Source organism: Cnephaeus nilssonii, assembly GCF_951640355.1.
Source record: "Cnephaeus nilssonii genome assembly, chromosome: 7".
Lineage (NCBI taxonomy): Eukaryota > Metazoa > Chordata > Mammalia > Chiroptera > Vespertilionidae > Cnephaeus > Cnephaeus nilssonii.
Genome location: NC_137078.1, coordinates 62,427,342 through 62,451,144, shown reverse-complemented (window position 1 = coordinate 62,451,144; position 23,803 = coordinate 62,427,342). Strand labels below are relative to the sequence as shown.

Sequence of the window (23,803 nt, the reverse complement as noted above, 5' to 3'; positions counted from 1 at the left end):
TCTGTTGACTAATGAGTTTGCCGACCACTGTCCTAGATAACTCTCAGACTTAACATCCATGTATTATGTATTCTTATTTCAAAGACCCATTAAATACTATGTCTCAATCATGGTGCAAGGGGATAATGACTTTAAAATAAAATCAAGGTCTCTTCCCCCAAATTCAATGGCAAGGCAGAAAATGAGGTAAGAATTACAGTAAAGTGTGATAAGTCTATCTTCTTCTTTATCCTTATTGCATTTTGGGGGGTGGTTCCTGGGTCAGATTCTCAATAACTCACTTCAACTATAGCCATATCTCTTTTTTCTTAGTTCTTCTTTCTAACAGTGTTCTCTTTTCTAATTATGGTTCAAACCTCATGAGATCACTTTAGTAGATCATGACCATTGAATGTTCAGAATAGAACAACCAGAGTAGAAGATGTCAGAGTGCATCTCACAGAGCAAGCTTTGTGTGGGGAACTTAGGTTTCCATTTTATGTCTCTGTGCATGTGTGTACTGGGCCATACTGAAAATGAATTTCTCACCATGGGTCATAGTCAAAAAAATGTTGAAAGATATTCTAGTCTATACTTCATGTTATAGCCAAGAGTTGCCTTTTAAATACTTACCTAGAATTGTGTTCCCAAAATGCTGTCTGAGCATCACACCTCTGTCTTCGCACATGTATTTCTCTTCCCAGGATGATTGGTCCTCCACTTCTCCCCATGGCTAACTCCGGCTCTAACTTGAAGACTCATGTCATATACTTGCTCTTCTGCATAGCCTCCCATGGGACAGATTTCCGTAGAAATTCTCCAAGTTGTACTTTCAGTGCTTTTCCCCACCCCTACTGAAGAAATGGTCACTTTGTGTTGTAATGACTGCTTTATCTGCTTGACTTTTCCACTAGGCTAGGAGCTCCTTGAGGACAGGGCATTATATTACTCATTCTGTACAGAGCCCTGTGTCTGATTCCTATAGGTGCTTAATGATTTTATTAAATGAATAGTTACATGAAGGCAAGAGTAAGGTGAAATGACCCTGACCTGTAGAGTGGTTCTTTATACGGCAGATTATTAAGCCATATCCCGCTCTTCTGCACAGTCCATGGACTCTCAGAGTAGGATAGCTCTCATTGATCTGTACCGTGTCTGTCTTACTCAGCTCTGTGTGTTTAGGATCTAGCATAGTGCCTGAGGCATAGTGAACAACCAGTAGTAAAGGTGGGTTGGTTGAATGGTAGATAGTAGTGATTGCAAGCAAGGGTGCTTCTCTCCCTTTTCAGTATGAGCAGTATGTGCTTTTGTGTGTTTTTTAAAATATTTTTTATTGATTCCAGAGAGGAAGGGAGAGGGAGAGAGAGATAGAAACATCAATGATGAGACAGAACCATTGATTGGCTGCCTCCTGCACGCCCCTTACTGGGGATCGAGCCAGAAACCTGGGCATGTGCCCTGACCAGGGATCAAACCATGACCTCCTGGTTCATAGGTTGACGCTCAACCACTGAACCACACCTGCCACGGCAGCAGTATGTGCTTTTGATTGGAATGTCATGATTTTGTTTTTTAAGGACAGGCACAGAGAACGTGGGGTCTAGGTAGGTTCCTGGCCCCTGGTAAGCCTGACATCCCATCATGATTGAGGCCAGGGAAGCCTTCTCCATCATGCTTTTCCACTTATCCCTGGGGTCACAGTCTCAATCATCCACCCCCTTGGCTTGGGCCACCTTAGGATGAAAGAGAGAGGCTGCACCTTGGGGAGCTTCAGGACTCGATTTCCCTGCCTGTTTCCCAGACCTCCCTATGGGATAAACCAATATGCCTTCTTGCTTCTGCCCAGGACTCACTGGGCCCTCCAGGAAAGGAAACCGCTTCCCCTATGGCACCTGGAACTCTAGGCACTCAGAGAGTGTTGGTGAATTGAACTTAAAGGAACCCACGCCATTAAATGTGCCTACTCTTTTCCCAAGTCAGTGAAAGAAATTTTACCCTTAGAAGTTATTGTTTTTTAAAATACATTTTATTGATTTTTATTTTTTATTTTTTTTTACAGAGAGGAAGGGAGAGGGATAGAGAATTAGAAACATTGATCAGCTGCCTCCTGCACGCCCCTGACTGGGGATGTGTCCGCAACCAATGTGCCCTTGACCAGAATCAGACCTGGGACCTTTCAGTCTGTAGGCCGAAGCTCTATCCACTGAGCCAAACCTGTTAGGGCACCTTAGAAGTTTTGGCTGAGGCCTTTTGTTCCCTTTAAGATACAAATACGCTTAAGTAGGTGAGTTTCCCTCATGTTTTACAAAAATAAGTTGTTTAACTGGAAAGGTAGAAGGACTTTGGATTCTTAAAAGGCTGCGCTTAGGGGCCAGCAGTGGCTGGGAAGGACAGGAAAGGGATTCGCAGGGACTGTGGGAGAGTGAAGACCTTGTTAACTATTGTGACCGAGTTTTATCCTCTTACCCTTCCTTGTACCTTCACCTCTCCCCTTCACCTCACAGCCACTGCAGGATCACATGTCTGGGAAAGAGAGGAGACCTGGGAGGGAACATTCACTCTTGTTTACTACTCCACCTTCACCCCCACCAGGATGTGGAGAACCGAGGCCTGAAAGACTTGAAAAGATTATCCACCTTCTAATCATGTAGTGACTATAGGTACATATTGAGTGCCTGCACACCTAGGGGTTGGTGGTCTGGGCACTAGGGATTATCAGCCATGAATACAGCAGACAAAGCCCCACTCTTTTTGGAGAGAAAATTCTGGTTGTTCCCTCCTGGCCTGCATGTTCCTAGCTCAATAGTAAAAGTTTGAGATGTGATGAAAGCTCTGAAAATGGAGCGTGAATACTTGGATATAAATTCTTATTGTCCCTACCTGTGTACCTTGGGTAAGGTGACCAGACGTCCCGCTTTTGGCGGGACAGTCCCGATTTTTAACAATTTGTCCCGCGTCCTGCGGTGTTTTAAAAAAGTCCCGATTTTTGGAAAGAATGCACGACAAGCTAGGGAACTGCGGGAGAACGGGAAGGGAATATACGGTTTTCGGAGGCCATGTGGCTATTTAGCCAGAATATGAGTTTTATATTATTTTTATAATGTTAAACTTTAATAATAACAAATAATTGTTGAGAACTGATTATCGAGAACTGCTTATCAAAGTTCGCATTGTTGATCAGTTGTTAGAATTCGACCACCATTGTTTGGACTTAATGAACAATGGCATTTTTGGGGATTGGCAACCACGAAAACATTTTGTAACTGTCTCTCAGACGATACACATCGTACTGCGTGCTAGTAAGCTAGTTAAATAAGTGATGTCATTACAAATCAGCTATTCAGATAATTTAGGTAAGTAATTTATTTATTTATTTCATAAATACAGAAATTTTCTTGAATTTAGCAGACAGTACTCGTATTATTTATATTTTATAGTGGCAGCAAAAAGTCTAGCGCCGGCCTTGAAAGTGACACGACTTACGTTACGGCAAATTCATGACCTTTTAAACAACGACAGCAATCTACTAAAAAAATTCACTCAAATGAGAAATATGCCAAAGAATAAAATAATACTATACATAATTTTTTATTTATTATATTTGTAAATTTTACTTATGTTGAAATTTAAAAAAATATATTACAATACTATTTTTTCATTCTATGAAAATTTTTGTTGCTCCATATAGACCAAATTTTTAATCAAGAACCCCCCTCCCCCGCCCTCCCTCCCCCCAGTCAATGGTGTCCCGCTTTACCAATGTTAAAATCTGGTCACCTTAAACTTGGGCCAGATACCATCCCTCTTCACACTTCTGTTTCCTCTTCTGCAATAAGAGATAGCAATGGCCCTGACCTGTTTTTCTCAGTGGTTAGAGCATCAGCCCTTGGACTGAAGGGTCATGGGTTCGATTCCTAGCAAAGGCCACGTACCTTGCTTGCGTATTCGCACCCCAGTCAAGGCACATGCAGGAGGTAACCAGTTGATGTGTCTCTCCCAGATCGATATTTCTCTCATTTCTCTCTCTCTCTCTCTCTCTCTCTCTCTCTCTCTCTCTCTCTGGCTCCCTCTCTCTCCCGTCCTCTTCCCTCCCTTTCACTCTCTCTAAAAATCTATGAAAAAAATATCATGAGGATAAAAAAAGATAGCAGTGGCCCCTCATAGGGTTGTTATGGAACCCATGATGTAAGTAGGTAAAGCAGCTGGCATAGCATCTGGCACATAGTAGGCATAGAATACTGAGATGTCTCTTTGGTTTTCTTACTCCAGAACCACAATGCCTGCACCAAGGAGGAACTTTGTAGTGGAAGTTCTCGGAGTTACCACCCTAGAGAATGCTCCTCCTTTGGAGAGGCAATTGGGAAAGAGCCTCTGGCTTTAATTCCCTCTGCCTTCCCTGAACCGGCCCTGGGTTCCTTCCCGGGCTCTCTGTAATAGGACCCAGGGCTCACTGCTTTAAGATGCTGTGTATTTTGAGAGCAGAAACAATGTCAAGAATGGTTCGATGGCCTCTGTGCTAAGAGGTAGCTGAATGTCAGGGTGAGAGTCCAACTCTGGAGGTCGGAATTGGATGCCATCCAGGCCTGGCACAGACAATCCCTGGCAGTTAGGGTCCCTGACCTGGCCTGGCCTCTCTTGCACCTCCCATTCTGATTAGTAGGAGGGGCCAGCACTCTACTTTGGAGAAATCCTCCTGGATTCTCATTCTCAAGGGAAGCAGGGGACTTGAGGATCAAGATCAAAGAAGCAAGTAAAACTCAGCTCATGCTTTTTCCAGCTCTGGAAAAAGAAGAGAAAGGACTCTGTGGGAATAAAAACCAAAGATAAAAGAACATTTTGTTCCTAAGGTGCTGGTTAGCGAGCTCTCCAGCAGACAGCCAGAAGATAGGAGTAGCTTTCTGTGCTCTTTCTGGGGGTGGTTCTGGCCAGGGCTCCTGCTGCTGCTATTTTTCTAACTCATATAAATAGTGTTAACTTTGTTCCAGGTCTGTTCTTGGCTCTAGTACCCGAGCTGTCCTGAAAGGCAGTAACAACCTGATTTCTATTTCAGGCCCCTCTCCTCTCAGGTGTTTTTATCGATCAAACAAACTCCTGATTATCTATGAAATCTTGAGTCTGGTGTTACCTCCTCTGGGAGCCTTCCCTGGCTCCCCAAGCTGACTTATGGCACTTCTTCCTGTTTGCTCCGACTGTGTCTCGGACTTGCCTCCATTACTGTACACATTATACCGTTTTGTGTGTGCAACCTTGTCTCATCTACCAGTTTGCAAACTCTTTGAGAGAAAGCACTGTGTCATTTCATCCTTATATCACAGCATCCAGCCTAGTCCTTTGCACACGGAAGACCCTTAACTCATGCAAATTCAGCGAATGAGTGAATGAATGAGTGAATGGCATTCCCGCTATTATGCAATGATATTACAACTGAGAACTGTAGTTCCCTCCCATTACAGAGGCAGTTGCCCCTATTTACCTGGCTCAATGCTTCATGCAAATTCAGCGAATGAGTGAATGAATGAGTGAATGGCATTCCCGCTATTATGCAATGATATTACAACTGAGAACTGTAGTTCCCTCCCATTACAGAGGCAGTTGCCCCTATTTACCTGGCTCAATGCTTCAGGAAGCAAAACAGTGTGCTTTGAGCACTCCCGGATCCACTTCAAACATCTAGAAATCAGTGTCCATTGTGTTCCTATCACATTAGCAGGAGTTGGTCAAGAGCAAGCTTTGTGCCTGGGTTTTGCATCACTCTTTGTTTCCAGATACTGAATTCTTGGCCAGATGTTGAATTGACTTAAGCTGCTCATCTGGGCCAGATGTTGAATTGGCTTAAGTTGCTTATCTCAGTTGCAGAGTCAAACCAAAATGAAGATGTAGAATTTCTTTCATCATTTCTCTCCCTCCCTCCTTTTCTTTAGTTGCAGAAGAGTTGGTTTAGCCAGTCTTGCAAAAAGAGCTTCAGGTTCATGCCCTCCTAAAGCAAAACATAATCCAGTGAACAATAAGACATGCCAATTTCCTGTCTCATGATCATCAGTGTTCTAGAAGCAACACTGATTCTCAGAGCTACTTTACGCATACTGTTCTTTTGTTCCCTTTCTCAGATGAGACCGTGATGCTCACAGAGACAGCTTACCCTGCCCATATTCACACAGTAGGTACAGGGGCGTGATTTAAACCCATGGCCTCTCATTCCGGAGCTCACACTTTTCATCACTGTGCCGTGTGGAAGAAAGAGATTTTCTATTACAATGTGAATCATTCCATAATCACATAACCAGTGTTTGCCAAGATTTGAACTTGAGTCAGACTCCAAATACTAGTTTTTCCATCTATACTAGTGATTCTTAACCAGGGCTGATTTTAACCCCTCACCTCCACTCCCAGGGGAAATTGGCTATGTCTGGAGACATTCTTTTATTGTCACGCCTGGGAAAAGGGGGGGTGGTTCTGACATGTGGTGGGTAGAGGCCAGGGATGCTGCTAAACATCCTTCAGTGCTCGGGACAGCCCTCAACAGAGAATTGTGTAGCCTCCCATATAGTAGAGCTGAGGATGAGAAACCCTACTCAACTGAAACATCTCCACTGATGTCATTTCCCTGCATCAATTCAGTTGATTTTTGTAGAAGCCAAAAAGCAGCCCAAAAGAAGGGTTCTGCTAATGAGTTAGTACTTTGTCAACATATATTTTATGACATTAACTCTTAATAAAAAGAGTTGTGAGATATAAAAAAAAAAAAGTAGAAATGAAGACTGTGGATTGGGGAATGCAGGGTGATTCCCACCTCATATGCCTTCTAAGAGTCAATATGCCTTCTAGACCACGTGTCCTTTCAACACGTCACACACAATCCCCGCTCTGCTCAGAGCAGAGATTTGGGGCGGCCTCCCCTTCTCTCCCCACATAGACAGTCCTACTCACGCATCACACTCACACTAAATGTTACTTCCACTGTGGAAACTTCTCCCAACTCAGCCCCACTCTTAGGAAGAATGAATCCCTCCCTACTCTGTGTGTCTGCAACACTTTGCACCTGTTTCAGTTTTCCCACCAAGTTGTGTTCACCTCTGTGTGCTCCTCATCCAGCATAGAACCCAAGGTCAGTCCTCAGGAAATCAGAGAATTCATTAAGATAATAAAAGTGAGAGGATTTCAAAGGCTCAGTAAGTAGGACTGCTAAATTTGGGTGAGGGAGCCTTTAAAAAATATAGATTTCTAGGCACCTCCCCCACCGAGGAGTCTAGTTACAAGGTAGAACAACTTGCCTGTGGGACAAGTTGGCACCCCGCACACAGGTCAGAAGCAATAGGGCTGTGCAACTGTCCGTCTGATAAATCAGACCAAACCAGAGCCATGCTGAGAAGGAGCCAGGCCAGGCTCGGGCCAGGAGCTGGGGGCTGGAGGGAGCGGATCCAACAAGACAGAGAAGGTGGATCCAAAGAGGCAGATGGTCTGAAGGGAATGGAAGGGATTAGAGGAGCAGATAAAGCCGTGCGGGGGAATCTGGAAGGAGAGAAGCAGTGTCAGTGCCCGAGCAGACAGAGCCAGGGCAGTTCTGGGAGTTCCTGGATGCGGCTCAGAGGGGAGGAGGACTTGGTTAATGCGATTTTGAGTTTATCCTTTTAAGTTGCGGTTTAGTTTAATGAGAACTGCTGCTGCCTGAGGCCTGAGCAGCTGCCTGAGCTGTGGCGAGGGGCAGAGGGGCAGCCTGTGGGAAGGATAGCTTGGGTTTCCTGTTCGCAGGCCCCCTGCTTCTCCTGGAGGTCTGTGCTTCTCTGGACTGCGAGGACTTGGCCTTAGCCAGGAGACCCGTTTTGACTCTGTGGTCAGAAAGTTGGGAAGAGTCCGGGGCCTTGTAGCTACAGCCAGCTCCCTCTGCCCTACCCTGTCCTACTCATCTCTAAATCTTGTGCCATCCAACTCAGGAGGTACTATTGTGAACCTGCCCTGGAATGGTAGGTAACATCTGTAGTTGACATCCATGCTTCTGTTTGGATAATGAGGGATCATAGGCGTTAGAGCTAAAAGGTCTCACAAAGATTTTCTGTACCAGGTTCTTCAATTTGCAGATGAGAAAACTGAGGCCCAGAAAAACAGAGAGTGATCCAAGTTACCCCAGTCAGAACTGAAGTTAGAAACTGGGCGTCCTAACACATCAGCCAGGGTCCACCCCCATTATGCGGCACTGTCTCCAGATTAGAAACAGGGAATCATTCCAGGAGTCTGGGCTCTATGGGTCGTGTGAAATAAAATCAGGCTTTTGAAGCCAGGCTAGCTATTATTTGACTGTGTAGTAGGGAGATCAGTCATATCAAAGTTGATATTAATTTTGTTGATTGATGTTGATATTAATCACATCTGTGTGGAGATTGGCCATTTTAAAGCCATCATCCAGATATTTTTATCTCATTACAGGAGATAAAAATATACCCAGAGGGTAAGGGGATTTTCCCAAAGTTACAGGATCAGGAAGGGTTGGATCAAGACTCAAACCCTAGCCCTGCTATGTGGCTCAGTGGTTGAGTGTGACCAGGAGGTCACAGTTCAATTCCCGGTCAGGGCATATGCTCAGGTTGTGGGCTCGATGCCAGGTATAGGGTGTACAGAAGGCAGCCAATCAATGATTCTCTCTCATCATTGATGTTTCTACCTCTATCTCCCCCTCCCTTTCCTCTGAAATCAATAAACATACTATATATTTAAAAAGAAAATACTCAAACCCTGACCTGTGTGTCTCTCCCCATGACTTCACATGTGCTTTGGTGCAGCTTTTGTGTCAAACCATGAAACAGGTGCCACCAAGTCAGTGGAGCAGTGGGAGTTCTGTGCCCAGAAGCCCTGATTTCAAGCAAATCTCTGACAAGATCATCAGCTTCAACAACATATCTGATATTCAAAGGGAATTTTTAGCCAGAAAGTTCTACTTTTTCTCTCATGTATTTACATATGACTGAAAAGATGAGCTGCTGTTTTCCTTCACTGAACTTGGGAATGAAAACAAAAAGACTTAACCCAGCCCCAGGTTCCCATACTGCCAACCACCTGTTAGGAAGACTTCCCACTCCAAGTTCAAAAGGTGGAAGACTGCAGGAAAAGTGTTTGTTTGGGGGCCCAAAGTCTAATATTGCGCTTACGTCACTGCTTACAAGAGTAGGCTTACCCAAAAGTCCACTGTTTCTCATGGCACAGACACGCAGAGTCCAGTTAATATCCCAAGCACTACTGTTTACTTTGGGCTTGCACGTCAGCAGCTGTTGGTGGGAAAATGCACATCTCCAGTTATCACCCCTGGGGGCAGCCTCCTGTCTGAACCGCTGGCTGCTTCCTTATCATCTCTCCAGAGGCCTGGTTAATTTCCTTTTTTCCATTTTTCTCCTAACTGTGCGTTCGGGTAAGTCATTATAAAGAACAAAGAGAAACACTTTTCTTTATTTCACTATTCTGGGATCTAGGGATTTCCTCATAGCACCCTGCAGCCAGTGTAGATGTTAGGACAAACTGAGAAGAAAAAATGCTTGGAATACAGAAAAATTGCACTAGTCTTCAATTATAACGTTCAGCGGCAGACCTCACTCCAACTTTCCGTAACTCTAATCCTCATCATACACTGGCCTGTGACTTTGATGGGAGAATTTGGCTTCTAAAGACAATGAAAACGAAATCTCTTAAGGAAACATAGCACAATATTTAAGAACATGTAACTCATTCAAATCCTGATTCCATTTGAGACTTCATCTGACACTCTGTGCCTCAGTTTCCCCATTGATGAAATGAGAACAATAATAGTATCTGCCCCACAGAGTTCTTTAAGAATAAACAAGTGTATATCTGTAAAATACTTAGAACAATGTGAGACAGTGTTGTGTTTTGTATGTTTAGTTATGATTAATGTCATCTCAATATATTTACATTATGAATGATAGCGGTAGGCAAGAGAAATTAAAAGATCTATTCCATTATTTTACAGTTGTGTGCCAGGCATTGTCATAGATGTGCTGGGTATAGTGAACAAAGACCATTTCCTACTCTCGTGGAGTTTCCATCCTACTGTGGGAGTTCATCAACTCTCATGTAAACATGTGTGCATATCTTTATGTACATTGTATGTATAAATGCATGCATGTATGTATAAATACATTTGAATATCAAGAAGATAAAAATCATGACTACAGAAGAAATACACAACCTTAACATAGACAATTAAGACGTTGACATTGTTCAAGATTTTGCTTGCCTTGGTTCAGTCATCAATTCAGTTGGAGACTGTAGCCAAGAAAAAAAGGGAAGGCTGAGACTTGGAAGGGGAGCACTGGAAGAATTAGGAAAGGTCACCAAGAGCAAAGATGTGCCATTAGAGACCAAGGCTAAGATCATCCACACCCTGGTGTTCCCAATTACTGTGTATGAATTCGAAAGTTGGACAGTGAACAAGGAGTTAGGAAAAAATTGATTCATTTGAAATTTGGTATTGGAGGAGAGTCTACAGATACCCTGGACAGCCAGAAAGATGAACAAGTGGGTCCTAGAGCTAAGGGAGCCTAATGCATCGCTGGAGGCAAAAGTAACAAAACTGAAGCCATACCACTGCGGGCACATCATAAGAAGGTAGGAATTTTTGGAAAAGACAATAATGCTGGGGAAAACAGAAGGCAGCGGAAAAGAGGAGGACCAAATATGGCATGGGTTGACTCCCTAAAAGAAGCCTTAAGTGCTCTTACCATGAGCTAGAGATTGCCTAAGTGTTTACTTAGAAAATACTCGATGTGGACAACAAGTTTATAGCATATACATTCTTACCACCTCCGTCGATGAAATGAAGAGAAGAACCTTGTTCTATCTGACTCCGGGCCTCTCCCTCTTACTATTATAAAGCTTCACCAAAGCCCGTGTTAACTGAGTTAGCCATAGATTATTTTATTAAAAACTAGCATTCCCGTTGCAGGAAAAATCCTGCAATAGAGTTTCCTGCTGCACTCTACCCCACCCTGCCTGCTCTCCTCCCTTGTCCCCCGCCCCCGCGATCTCCACCAGCCCCCCTGCTTTTCTAACTTCTCCGCCAGCCCGCTCTCCTTCCTTCTCCCCCGGCCCCGCCTCCGCTCCTCCCTTCTCCACCGGCCCCGCCTCCGCTCCTCCCTTCTCCCCCGGCCCCGCCTCCGCTCCTCCCTTCTCCCCCGGCCCCGCCTCCGCTCCTCCCTTCTCCTCCGGCCCCGCCCCTTCTCCCCCGGCCCCGCCTGCTCAACTTCCTTCTCCCCCGGCCCCGCCTCCGCTCCTCCCTTCTCCTCCCCCCGGCTTGCTTGCTTCTCTGCAGCTTTGCTCCATTCTGCAGCTCTTGGCTTCTTTCTACGCTGTCATGATATGCAAATTAGCCGCCATCTTTGTTTGGATAATTTGCATATTCATCCTGATTGGTTGGTGGGCGTGGCTTGGCTGGTGGGCGTGGCTTGTGTGTAGCGAAGGTGCGGTCAATTTGCATATTTGTCTATTATTAGATTAGAAGGTTAAAACAAAACAAAACATGGAGTATCTTTGAATCCAATGTTCAGGTCTAGAGAAAGCTAAGGCTCTTTAAGCAATTTGTTTAAAGAAGTGTTAGGCTTTTGACCTGTATTGTTACAGGTTCCAGAGCAGAATTTAGCCTGGAGAGTTAAAGTGTACCAGCTTGTGACTCACCACTGTGAGAACCTGTGTGGGGGTGAGGGGGGTCTCTCCCAGGAGTATCAGTAATATGCGGGAACACTTTGCATGCCTTCTACATTGAGGCCTCTCACAGCTGAAAGTTGTAAAGAAAAATCCACACAGTTCAATTCTGTGAAATATATTAAATATGCCCGAATAATGTGGCTCTTGTGCATACATCGTCTGCTTTACTGTGGTGTAACATTATTGCCCAGCCTAATGCATGCGGGCTAATAATTCCTTCCCATGTGCATATCTCTATCACTTAATGTAGCACATAGACAATAACACTTAAATATTTCAATATATGATTGCATTATTGTCTCCTCCACTTAGACTGAGCTTTTTGTGGGCAATGGAATCTGGTCATATTCATCTGTTTAACTTCAGACCCCAGCACTTAACCCAGCATATGTATTGGTGAATGATTTTGTTTTTAAACAATATGCTAAGCACTGTACTAGTTACTGTGGTGAAGACAGTAATATAAGGAAATAGAGATACAACTTTTGGACTAAGTTCTTTAGGAATTTGAAAAAAAGGAGATGTTTCTATTGAAACAGTGAGCAAGGGAAGGACAAAGATACTAATATTAATTACATGACTTCAGCATGACAGAAATGCACTGGACAATTTGAATGTATCATCTGATCAATTCCAGCAGCTTGCTGAGGATCACACCACCAGTGATACCCCAGAACATCAGGGAAATGGAGGGTAGCCTTTGAACTGAACTCAACATAGTAGGTATTTTTTCCACTAGAATGAAACGGTAAATGGTTGGTGTATTCACAAAGTAGCATCTCAAACAGAAGCAACGTGATGAATCTCATACACATGCATGACAGAAGCTGGCCCAAGAAAATGTGCTGAATGGTTTAAAATTCAGGCAAATCCTCTGATCTAGAAGTCAGATAATGGTTTCCTTTGGTGAGTGTGGTTTCTGGAAAAGGGCGTGTGTGTGTGTGTGTGTGTGTGTGTGTGTGTGTGTGTGTTTGTTTTAACAGTAAGCTTTCCTTAACATTTTAGGTAGAATTCCAACCTCTTCAGCTGAAATTTGATAATCAGTTATTGCTGTTAATAACTGTGTTAATTCAGGGAGTTTCTCTTCTACCTTGGACCATCTTATGGATTGAGTTTTTGTGTCCCCACAATCCTCCATTCATATGTTGAAATTGTAACCACCAATGTGATGGTATTAGGAGGTCTAACTTTTGGGAGATGGTTCAGTCTTGAGGGTGGGGTCCTCACGAATGGGATTAGTTTCCTTCAAAGAAGAGACTCGAGAGCTTGCTCTTTCTCTCTCTGCTGTGGGGCATAGCAAGAAGGCAGTTCTCTATAAACCAAGAAGAGGGCTCTCACCAGAACTGGCCATGGTGGCCCCCAGTCTTCAGTCACCCCCTTATAGTGTTCTGTCATAGCAGCCCCAGTTGACTAAGACAGGCCACACAGCCCCATTGAAAGGGCAGAAAGAGAGGGAAAGAATACCTGTGAACTTGTCAAAATTTAGGCTGAAGGTTGGCAAGCAGAGGACAGCATGTGGGAAGGATGGGATGATGAGAAGGACTGGCCATCTTTGGGGGACCATGCCAGTGACAGCACCACAGGTCAGAGTGGAAGTTGGTAGGCCTGGCAGGGGTGGCTGCTTCACGTAACCTCATCCAGTTGCCACCTTGGCCGATGCTGGAGAAGGCCCGGGGAGCCATCACCCCAAAGGGCCCACAAGGAGACAACACTGACTTGAACACATACTAGGTTTGCCTAGAGGTGCTTTGAGATGGTGGGCTGAGTGTTATTTTTAAAATCATTTAAAAATTTAGAAGGAGAGAGAGAGCAGAGGAAGAGTAAAAAATAATGTGGATATACAGCATGTGTATCTATGTATACTCAAAAAACATGTATGACAATACCCATAACACCCTTCCCACAACCTAATGGTTGGAAAGAAATCATGATTTACAGAGCCTGACTACCTGGGTTCCTGTTCTGCCATCACTTACTCTCTGTGTGATCAGTTGTCAGTTACTTAACCTGCTGGGTCTCAGTTTTTCATCTCCAAGATGGGCATTGTAATAGGGGTTGCGACGACTAAAGAAGTTAATGAATGTAAAGTACTTAGAACAGTGTCTGGCACATGTAAATACTGCCCAAGTGTTAGCTGCTATGATGGTGAGGATGTCCAGAAGACCCAAGCCTTTCCAGATGGGCTGCGGCAGGACCAGGAGTTCCTGCAGCCAGGGTGGAGGAGGGCCCGAATCTGAGGTCTAGAATGAGGAGGGCCCCAGTGAGGAAGCCTGCTAGACCCACACCGAGGAATCCCTTCCTCCTGCCAGAGGCCTATTTGTGCTTTGTTGCTGTGTACCGGTGGTGTCCTTGGCTCCCAGGAGATTGGAAGCATTTTGAGGACAGTGATTATGTTATTTTCAAGTTTTATCTCTCGCCCCCCCCCCCCCCCCCCCGCCGGAGTGCTGAGCGTATTCCTGATGTAGAACTGAAACATCAGTAAATGTATCTCCAATGGAGTCCTACTGAAAGGAGCAGGGAGAGAATACTATTCGGGGCCTAACATGCCTTAGCGCTTTTCTTTCCAAATAAGATTGTATTTTTACACTTTTCCTTGGAAATCATCAATTCTCTTTCCAGATGTGCTATCTGAGGCTCAAGGAACTCAGGCTCACTTGCAGTGAGTAGATGGCGGTGTCTGGACAGATCTCCCTGAAAGCTGCCGCCCATTTCCCACTAGGTCCTGGGACAGGCACAGGAAGGAGAGCAAAGCCTGGCCAGGCTGCTGTCCTGAGAAAGTGGGCGACAAGAGCAGGTGCAAAGGAGGAAGCGGAGGGCTTGATCTTGGTCTCTGCTGAAGCAGAGATGTCGTTCCAACTCTAGTTTTTGAAAAATGCCAGTGCATTCCTCCTGGGACTTTCTGTAATTCGTTTCTGCTCTCATCTTGCACTCTATTTATTTACCTAAGCCTTTGTTCTCCTTGAAACGATTTCAGCCACATGTCAGTCATTGGGGTAAAACCCTGGGCCCTTCATCCTGCTCAGGTTTTTGTTTTTGTTCTTCTCTCCAGCTGCTCTACATATCACTGAATTCTGACTCTCTGGCCTGACTCTTACCCGGTGGTGGGGGTCACCTTACACTCCCACCCTCCCTTTCCCAGGAAGGAGGCGGAGGAGTAAAGTCAGGATCCAGCCTCAGGATCTATTTTTCTTTTCTGTCTCCCTGTTGTCTGAAGCTCGGGGCAAGGTTAGATTAATCAGTCTAGGTGTGGTGGAGGCCTGTGACCCTCCCCCGGGGAAATCCTAGCCCATAGAAACTTGGCCTGGTTCTGGCTTTCAGCGTGAATTCCAGGCTTTGAAGACTCTGTCAATGTTCAACTAACCCCAACAAAACCTCTGGAGGTTTGATGGAACTGAAACTCCGCCAAGGGAGGAGGGAAGAGGGAGGAGGGAGGGAGCCTGGCATCGTAGGCTGGGGAGAGAGGAAAGGTAGCATGCCAACTGAGATCTTTTTCTCTGAAATGTCAGGCCTTTTCCCTTAGTTGAAGTGTCCTGAAGAGTCTATCTGAGCAAGTGCCGCCTCCTCCTGGCATGTTTCTGGAGCATCTCACTGGTCTGTTCTGTGCTATTGAGGGGGTTATGGAGGCTGCTAGTTTCCATCTCCAAGGCTCAAGGATCCTCCAGATAATTTTATAAAAGAGACCATTTGTCTAGGAGCAAGAAAGGGGTGTTGAATGTGACCTAGTCCTGGTGTCTCCCAGGAGAAACTAGACACCAGCATTTACCTAGCAGTTCCTATCTCTCAGGCACAAGGCTACTTGCCTTACACTAGAGTGACCAGCCATTCCATTTTGTTCAGGACTGGAGGGGGTGGCCCCGGGGACACTGGGTATACAGTGCTGAAACCAGAAATAATGACCCTGTGAATAGATGCCATTATTCCCACCTTACACCGGAGCTGACTGAGGTGCAAAGAGCTGAGTTAGCTTATGGAAGTTTGCACAGCACACTTGAGGTGCTGCTGGGACTCAAATATAGATAGATCTAACCTTAGACCCAGAGAGTTCCACCAAACAAATTCCTCAGAAGACAAGGCTCATCTCCTTCATAATGTGTAGCCAGCAGCCTTGCATCATCTGATTTTTCTCTGTCTCCTGTGTCTTTGTTTTTCTGCAGTGCCTTTTCCTCCCTCTCCCCTGGCTCTGCTGACTAACATAGCTCCTTCCTCGCCTCCTTCAGGAGGCCCTCCCTGACCATCTAAGATAGGCCAGGGCTCAGGGCTCCCTGCTTTCATTAGACTTATTCAGATCTGAGTCACCAGCTGTTCCATGCTATCTTCAGAGCGTCTGCATGTTCTTCTTTTCACTTTGGGATCTTGTAGAATGAAAGGGAACAACTTCCATCTTTAGATTTCTAGCTGGGGATCAATACATAACGATTGAATTAATTAATTTATCAAATATCAGAAGGCAGCTGTGTGATTTAGATTCATAGTTTTGGGGCTGTTTAAGGATTAATTCCATCAGCTACATTTGTGGTACTTGGGCCAGTTCTCTTAATTTTGGTTTCTTTATTTCAGAAAGTAATTTTTGTGAGTTAGCTTAGTCATTTAGATTGGATTTCAACTTGCCCATTTATATGTCTAATGCCTGTGAGCAAAAAAAATGCCTTTTATGAGGTCATAGATGAGACTGTCCAAGTTATCTGGAGGCTGTGTTGAAGTTTGGAAGAAAGGAATTTCTGAGATCAAGTTTTTGCTTTGTCTTTGCTGTGGATTTTGCTCGTGTTTCCTACGTCTCAGATTTTCCAGCTATTACATGTTAGCCTACCTTTGAGATTTTATCTTTTGGGGTAGAAGGGAGGAACAGAGAAGTGAGATTCAGTTGTTGGAGGGTCTAGTCTTTGTTCTCTGGCTCTCCCAAGGCTCTTGTGCTGGCTTCTGATTGGTGCAAGTTATGATAGAGTGTGGCCTTCAGGCAGAAATGACAAGTGCCACCACCAAGTTGAATTACAGTGTGAAGGGTACCATATGTTATCGTGGCTTTTAGAGATATATACAGCTCATGGTTTCTTCTCAGTAATGTTTAAAATGTTAGCCTAGATTGTTATTACTACCGTGCACACTCTCTTTCTTATTCCCCTGGGTCCCTCATTATTCTGTCATCAGTGTATACTCAAGGACAGAACACAAATGTCCCAATCAGTCTAAGTAAACCCAAATAACTCTGGCATGGCACACACCATGCTGAAAGGGAGGGCCTGAACTGCGATTCCAAGCCCTGCTGTTAACACCATAGATGGAGAAGTGTCCGTGGTAACAACACTGGCAAAAATATATTGAGTAAACTATGCTCTACTCACTCAATATTTGTAAGCACCCTATGAGCTATATACTACCATCATGGCAATTAGATAGATGCGGGGACTGAGGCACAGGAAGGTTAAATGATTTGCCCATTTTGCCAAACTTAAAATCAGGCAGTCCAACTCTAGAGCCCTGGTTCTTAGCTGTTATGCTCTAACTAGTTCAAGTACCTAGTAAAAGTCTTCCTCGGCTTATTTAGACAAAGACCTTTCCTATCATCTTTCTGGCTCCAGAGAGGGTGAGATGTGGGGGAGGTGGATGGTGACAGTGTCAGTCAAGGGATATAAAATTTCTTTGTAGACTAATCCTATAGGATTTTCTTTGAAGGTTAACCTACTTTAGGATTGAGATTGGCTGAATTCTAAGCCACATTTTTTTCAAAGTCAGGTTGATGCTTTGCCAAATAATGGGATCACGGAAATCTTTTCAGCTGTGTCCCTCCCCTCATTTCTTGGGCTTGTGAGGAGCCCTTTGGGCTTGCCTATGGCATGACAGCAATAACTCCTGAAAGTGATCTGTGTTCAACTGGGCTGTCTGCGAATGCTTAGAATTCTTATTGGTAGTTGAAAAGTAAGGAATTAGGTTCTGTAAGTCTGCATGTGATCCCTTCTTCCCCTAGTCTAGCTCCAAGGACCTGGGACAAAAATACTTGAAAAACGCTGGTCTCATTTTCTCTATAAGTAAAAGAGTTGGTAGTAACCACCTCTCAAAATCGGCATAAGAGCTTCATACCACAGTATTTTCAAAGCTTCAGGCACAAGGTCTTTTCAATAATCCCAAGGACCTCAGGACTTTCCTCTTTACCAGTGTCTTTGACGCTTCCAAACAAGTCGTGTTGTGAGGCTCCAGCCATTTTACTCTAATCCACGAGTTGTCAGTCGAAACTCTCCAGTCTGTTTCACTATAAAGTCATATTTAAGATACAGAGCATCCCCCCATGATTAACTCTGCTGCCTTTGTGTAAAAAAATACCTTGTGCTTTACTAGCAAGTGTCTTGTGCTATACACATTCATTCATTTGTTCAACAACAACAAAAATCAGTGAGCAAGTGCCAGACCTGCCCTGGCCTCGGTTTGCTCACAGTCTAATAGGTGGAGACAGCTATTTACTAGTAAACACATAAATTACAGATATAATGATAGAATCTGTACAGTGTCGTGTGGTAAGTACGAAGGAAAGAAGCTCTGAGGGTTTTCCCTAGCTGGGTGGAATGGGTGAAGAAATGGTCAGGAAAGGCCTCTGATGGGAAGGCTGATGCAACCTGTTTCCCAGGTTGATTGCTGGGCACGGAGTGTACTGTGGACTTTTCTCTTTTCTCTGCAGAGGGACCCGCATGAGCAGATGCTCGGGGGCATGGAGGAGCCAGGCTCATTCAGAATTAAGTAGAAGGCTTTATACTTGTGCCAAGCACTTCTGTAGGTCTCAGACTTAAGAGCTCCCATTTGTTGAGTACTGGTTTATTCCACATACATTAATATCCCCACATTGATTTTGTAAGGTGAGTGTTGTTATCCAGAGTCTCCAGATATAGAAATTGAGGTTCTGGAGATCAAGGCATTTGCTCCAGGGTATGTAAATGAGATTCCATCCTAAGTCTGAGGAGAACCATAATAACAAAAACTAATATAAACAGCAAGGCTTCCTGTAGTTCTAGTCATGTTCTAACCTGCAGTGTCCTATACAGCATCCACTAGCCACTTGTGGCTGTTAAATTAATTAAAATGGAATAGAAGAGAAAGTTCAGTCCTTCGGTTGCACTAGCCATATTTCAAGCGCTCAAGGGCCACACGTGCCTGGTGACATCTGTGGGCAGTAAAGATACAGAACTTCTCTGTCATCACAGAGTGTTCCATGGGGCAGCACTGGTCCAAGTACTTTACCTATCTTAGCAAATCTGATCCTTATAACAGTTCTACGAGGAGGATACTAGTATTCAAATTATATAGATGTGGAAGCTGAGGCATAAACAAGGTAAGAAACTTGACCAAGTCACACGATGAATGAGCCCATGTTTTTAAGTATAGCATTATAATGCTACCCCATACACTATATTCTGTATAACAGAAATGCATATTCATCCAAAGATAGGATTCAGAGTCTTCTTGTATATAGACTGCCTTCGGTCCTCTGCAGAGAAAATGCTTCCATATAATTCTTACCCCTTCAGGAGCTGACAGTTATTGATGCAGGCTTTGCATACAAGAAGGCATTGTCTCCAGAGACCTTCCTCCCAAGGGACCCCATAAACCTCTTAGCCAGCTTAGTCAAGCAACTCATTTGATGGGATTTTTCAGTTTTTCATTCCCCCAATGGCCCAATCAGGAATCTCAAGTTGATACAGTCTTAGGTAATGTTCAAAACCCTTCTCATCCTTTTTCTCTTCAGAGATTGTTATATATTGTCTGAGGTTGTTATTTTTAAAGATGCCAACATATTCATAGCAGACTTTTATTTTTCAAACATAGGGGAGAAACTTCAGAGTAGGAGACGAAATCTTGGTGAGCCCTACCTCTGCCTCTAAGTAGCTAAATAAACTTAGACTGTTACTTCACCTTTCTGAAATTCAGTTTCTTCAACTGTGATCTGGAAATAAAATAATACATATCACAGGATTTTCTAAAAGCTAAATGAAGGGTACAGTGTTGGAGGATGCTTTGCAAGCTATAAAATACTTTTTATAGCTATAAAGTATGAGATAATTATAACATAAATGCTAGAACTTGGGGTGTTTTTCTTCTATATAACCCTTTAAAGTTTTCAAAGCAGTTGTGGCTTCATAAATTACAGGATAACCTACTCTTAATCATAACATTTGCAAAGTCTCTTTTCTTTATATAAATATAGTAGATATTCAATAAATGTTTGAATGGAAGGGTGGATGGTTAGTGGATGGAGGAAAGGGAGGGAGATAGCACATAGGGTAAATAAGAGTTCATGACGTTTGAATTTTTCCTTTTTAATTTTGTTTTAAAATATATTCCTTGATAAGAGCTGTGTTCTTGTGAATGTTGAGAGGTAGGAATCATTAAATAAGAAGCCCTGAATGGATTCATTGACTCAGTAAGGTTATCTTTTCTACTATTTGTTTTTTCATTGAATAAAAATTTATTGAGCAACTACCATCAGCTGAGTATTTTGCACTCAGTATCAGCTGAGTGTTTTCGGGGGAAAACACATTTGAATATGCCACTATTTGTGTGGGTGTGTGCCTATTTCTTCAGCTGCTAATTTTAAACTTTCTGCAGAATGCTGAATAAACTGACACTCGTACAGTTGTATGAAGGGCCCAGCAGTGTTGAGGGCTGGGCATGTCAAAATCTCATCCTGTGAATTGTTTCCTGATGTTACACGTGCAGCCCATGACTCCTCTATGAATTGCGAAATGTGTTTATTCAGAAAGGAGAAAGTTCCTCCTGCCCTGAGTTGCTTTCCCTGTTTTGGTCCTCCAAGCTCTGTGTGGTCAGAGAGAAAATGAGAGAGGTCAGCTCTCAGGGTCATGTGATCTCACAGCCGGCATCGGCTCTGTGCTGCTGAGTGTAGAGACCCTATCTTGAGGGGACATTGGACTTGACCTGCCTCTCCGCTGGTGCTGGATGAGCCTGGCTCTAGGTTTCCTAAGTCTCCAACAGTAAATGGGAATGAAGGGTCTTGGGAGGCGGTTTTTCTGCCTTCCTGCTTCCAAGAAGGAGACACTTGACCTGCTGTTTTAGAAGAAGCACTGTGAATATGTGTGCTTAGAATGATTGAGAAAGGACCTACATTTGTGATCCATTTCTCGCACTGTGAATGTGAGGGAACAGTTCAAACTTTCAGGTAGTTTGGGGCAGAATTGGGGCCGAAACTCAGATTTTGTAACTCCAAACCCATGGTGTCTACAAATGTTCCATGGTCACAAACACTTCCTAATATATTTCCTTTATAGAAGACCAGGCGTCCTCAAACTACGGCCCGTGGGCCACATGCGGGTGTTTTTGCCCTTTTGTTTTTTTACTTCAAAATAATATATGTGCAGTGTGCATAGGAATTTGTTCATAGTTTTTTTTTAAACTATAGTCCGGCCCTCCAATGGTCTAAGGGACAGTGAACTGGCCCCCTGTTTAAAAAGTTTGAGGACCCCTGTATAAGACCATTCTAACATCATAAAGTGAGGGAGTATAGGGAGGACATGGGCTTTGGTATCAGACAGGACAAGGGGAATCCTGGTCAAATCCTGCTCCTTGGACAAGTTACCCTGATTCTTTGCTTCTGCATCTGTTGAAGGGGAGAAAGTATATTTATGCTTTAAAATTGTGAAGATTAAATGAGATAATATTTAAAGTACTTAGTACGGTACCCAGCCTCTCTTAGATAGCTGATATGTTTGCTGGAAAGGAAGAAATAATATGCTATCTCTTATACAAGAGTGAAGATGATGGTGATGGTGATGGTGATGGTGATGAGGGAGGTGAGGTTCGTGGTGGAGTGACCGAGCTACCCTTAATCACTTCCATTTTTAAACATTTCCTCAATATCAAAGCAAATATATGATACTGTTTATTTTCTTCATTTTATACAAGTTCTTTCTGTCTCCATTTTTTTTTCCTCATTGTAACACATTAGTTCTCAGATTCTAAGCCTCGATATATCAACAATGAATCTTCTAACTGGAAAAGAAAGAGAAGTATTTCCCACACACTTCCTTTTCCCCATTTGTAATCCCTTTCAGGATTGAATGATCCTATATGATACACTGAGTGTGCTTATATACATAGAACCAATAAATGTGGATCATCATCAGAAATTCCCTGAACTTACTTATAACACTGTGGACCAGCAGTGGCCAACCTCTTTTCTGCTAAGGATCTCAGGATCAATATCATTAAGGCCCCGATATTTTGAGATATACAGATAAGTAAACATCACCTGGCTATTGCATTTTTATCTTGGAGGAAATTCAAGCCCCAGCAATTTGGAATCAGATGCCCTGGGTGTGACTCCCAGCCCCACTTCCTGAGCTGTGTGTGACCCTGGTTACGTTACTTCACGTTTCAAAGCTTCGGTTTCTTCATCTGTATAATGGGGGTGATAAGAGTACCAGTCACCTTTGGTGGCTGTAAGAATAAAATGGGATATGTCTAAAGAGAGAACATGCAAAAAGACTTCAATTAAAAGGAGCTCATGTCTAGTGTTTCTTCCTGTCCGAGATCCTTTTGCCCTGGGTTGGGCCCTGTGTCATTCAGGGCCCACCCAGAAAAGTATAAAGTGCTCTAAATATGTAAAAAAGAGGGAATTTAATATTCTGAAATGGTGACCCAGATGATAGAGGAGTTAAGAAGGGCTGTGTTTCCTTCCTGATATAAGCAAGCCAGAGAGAGGTCAGCAGAGGGAAGCTGCTGCTACCCCTAGGCTGAGGAACAGAGGAAGGAGATGGTATTACCAAGCCCAAGGGTGGTAGACACCAGGAGATGTGGGAGTCACGGTGGCCCTGTCAGCAGAGCTGAAGACGTGGGGGAAAAGCAGCCACCAGACACTGGGACAGCAGTGGAGGAGACATACTCTGGCTTTCCACTTCCCTCAGCCCTCAGGTCTCCTGGCTGACCTTGGCCAACTTGGCGTCTGAGAACAGCAGTCTGCAGGGGCAGCCCCACAGTGCTGAGCAGAGCGTGGGCCTTGGGGAAAGCCAGTAGGCGCAGGACTCTTACAGCCTCAGTCGCAGACCTAACACTATGATAACAGACACAGAAAGTTTGAAAGAGTCTTACTTCCCCCTGCTGCTGGGCCTCTGAACAATAGCAGAGGATCACAGATGGCTATGCTTGGGAAGGTAGAATTTGGAAAAAGTGCTGGAAAAACCTAGAAAGCTGTTGGAATGTAAGAAGCCTTTCAGGGACCCCTGGATCCTGCTTTCTGGAAAGATCTGTTTGCTGAGCAGCCGGCACCTTCAATATCTGGGGATTTGTGACTGGAGGAGACACCCCAGCCCGCCCTTCACCTACAGAACTCAGCATGGGCCCACCCCCTTTGGAAAACCTCCTCAAACCCCTACAAATGAACTCAGCTGCCCCCGTGTCTCTTTCTGTCACATACTGATCCCTGCATTGAAATGGTCCCCTCCCTCCAGACTGTGAGCACCCAGGACAGGACCTGTCTTCTTTATCCATACATCCCCAAACATTCATACTTTCATTCCCTGTTCTGTGCTAGCAACCATGGGGAGAGTGGGGGTCTGGGCTGCCAAACATGTGGGTACAGCAGTGCCAGCTTCAAGCAGATTTCATAATAAAAGGAGAGGCAGGTGGTATATGGGACTAGGGAAGTCTAGAGGTTCCATCTTTCAGGGAAGCCTTCTGGGGAAGTAACATTTGAGTTAGGAATAAATAGGAGTTATTTGGGCAGAGAGGCTGGGGAATGGTATTTCAGGCAAAGGGGAGAGCAGATGTAAAAAAGGTCTTGAATTGGGGAAAAGCATTGAGAGTTGGAGATGGAGGACAAGGGTGGGATTGCATGGGGCTGGTGAGGTCAGCGGGAGCTGTTCCCTCATGCATCTCGGTCTGTGTCCTTCCCCAAGCACTTTTCACCTCTTGCCTGTGTTGTAGTTAGGAATGTTTGCATGTTTGTGGTTCCTACATCACTCCTACTTATATTTTTGTGCATAGAGGGTGCTTGTTGGATATTTGAACAAATGGCAGCCAATTCTAGGCTCTAACAATCTCTTTTGATCTCTTGTCACATTTGCAACTTTGCTTACCCAGCCTGTGTCAAGGAGTACAATCTGAGTTTGATACTTGGCTTGCC

General features: G+C 44.2%; 1 protein-coding gene across 12 annotated transcripts in view; it reads left to right on the top strand.

Annotated features, from left to right (window-relative positions):
* The window catches only part of FGGY (FGGY carbohydrate kinase domain containing), a 396,863-nt gene that overhangs the window by 204,278 nt on the left and 168,782 nt on the right, over nt 1–23,803 (top strand). The window lies entirely within an intron of this gene.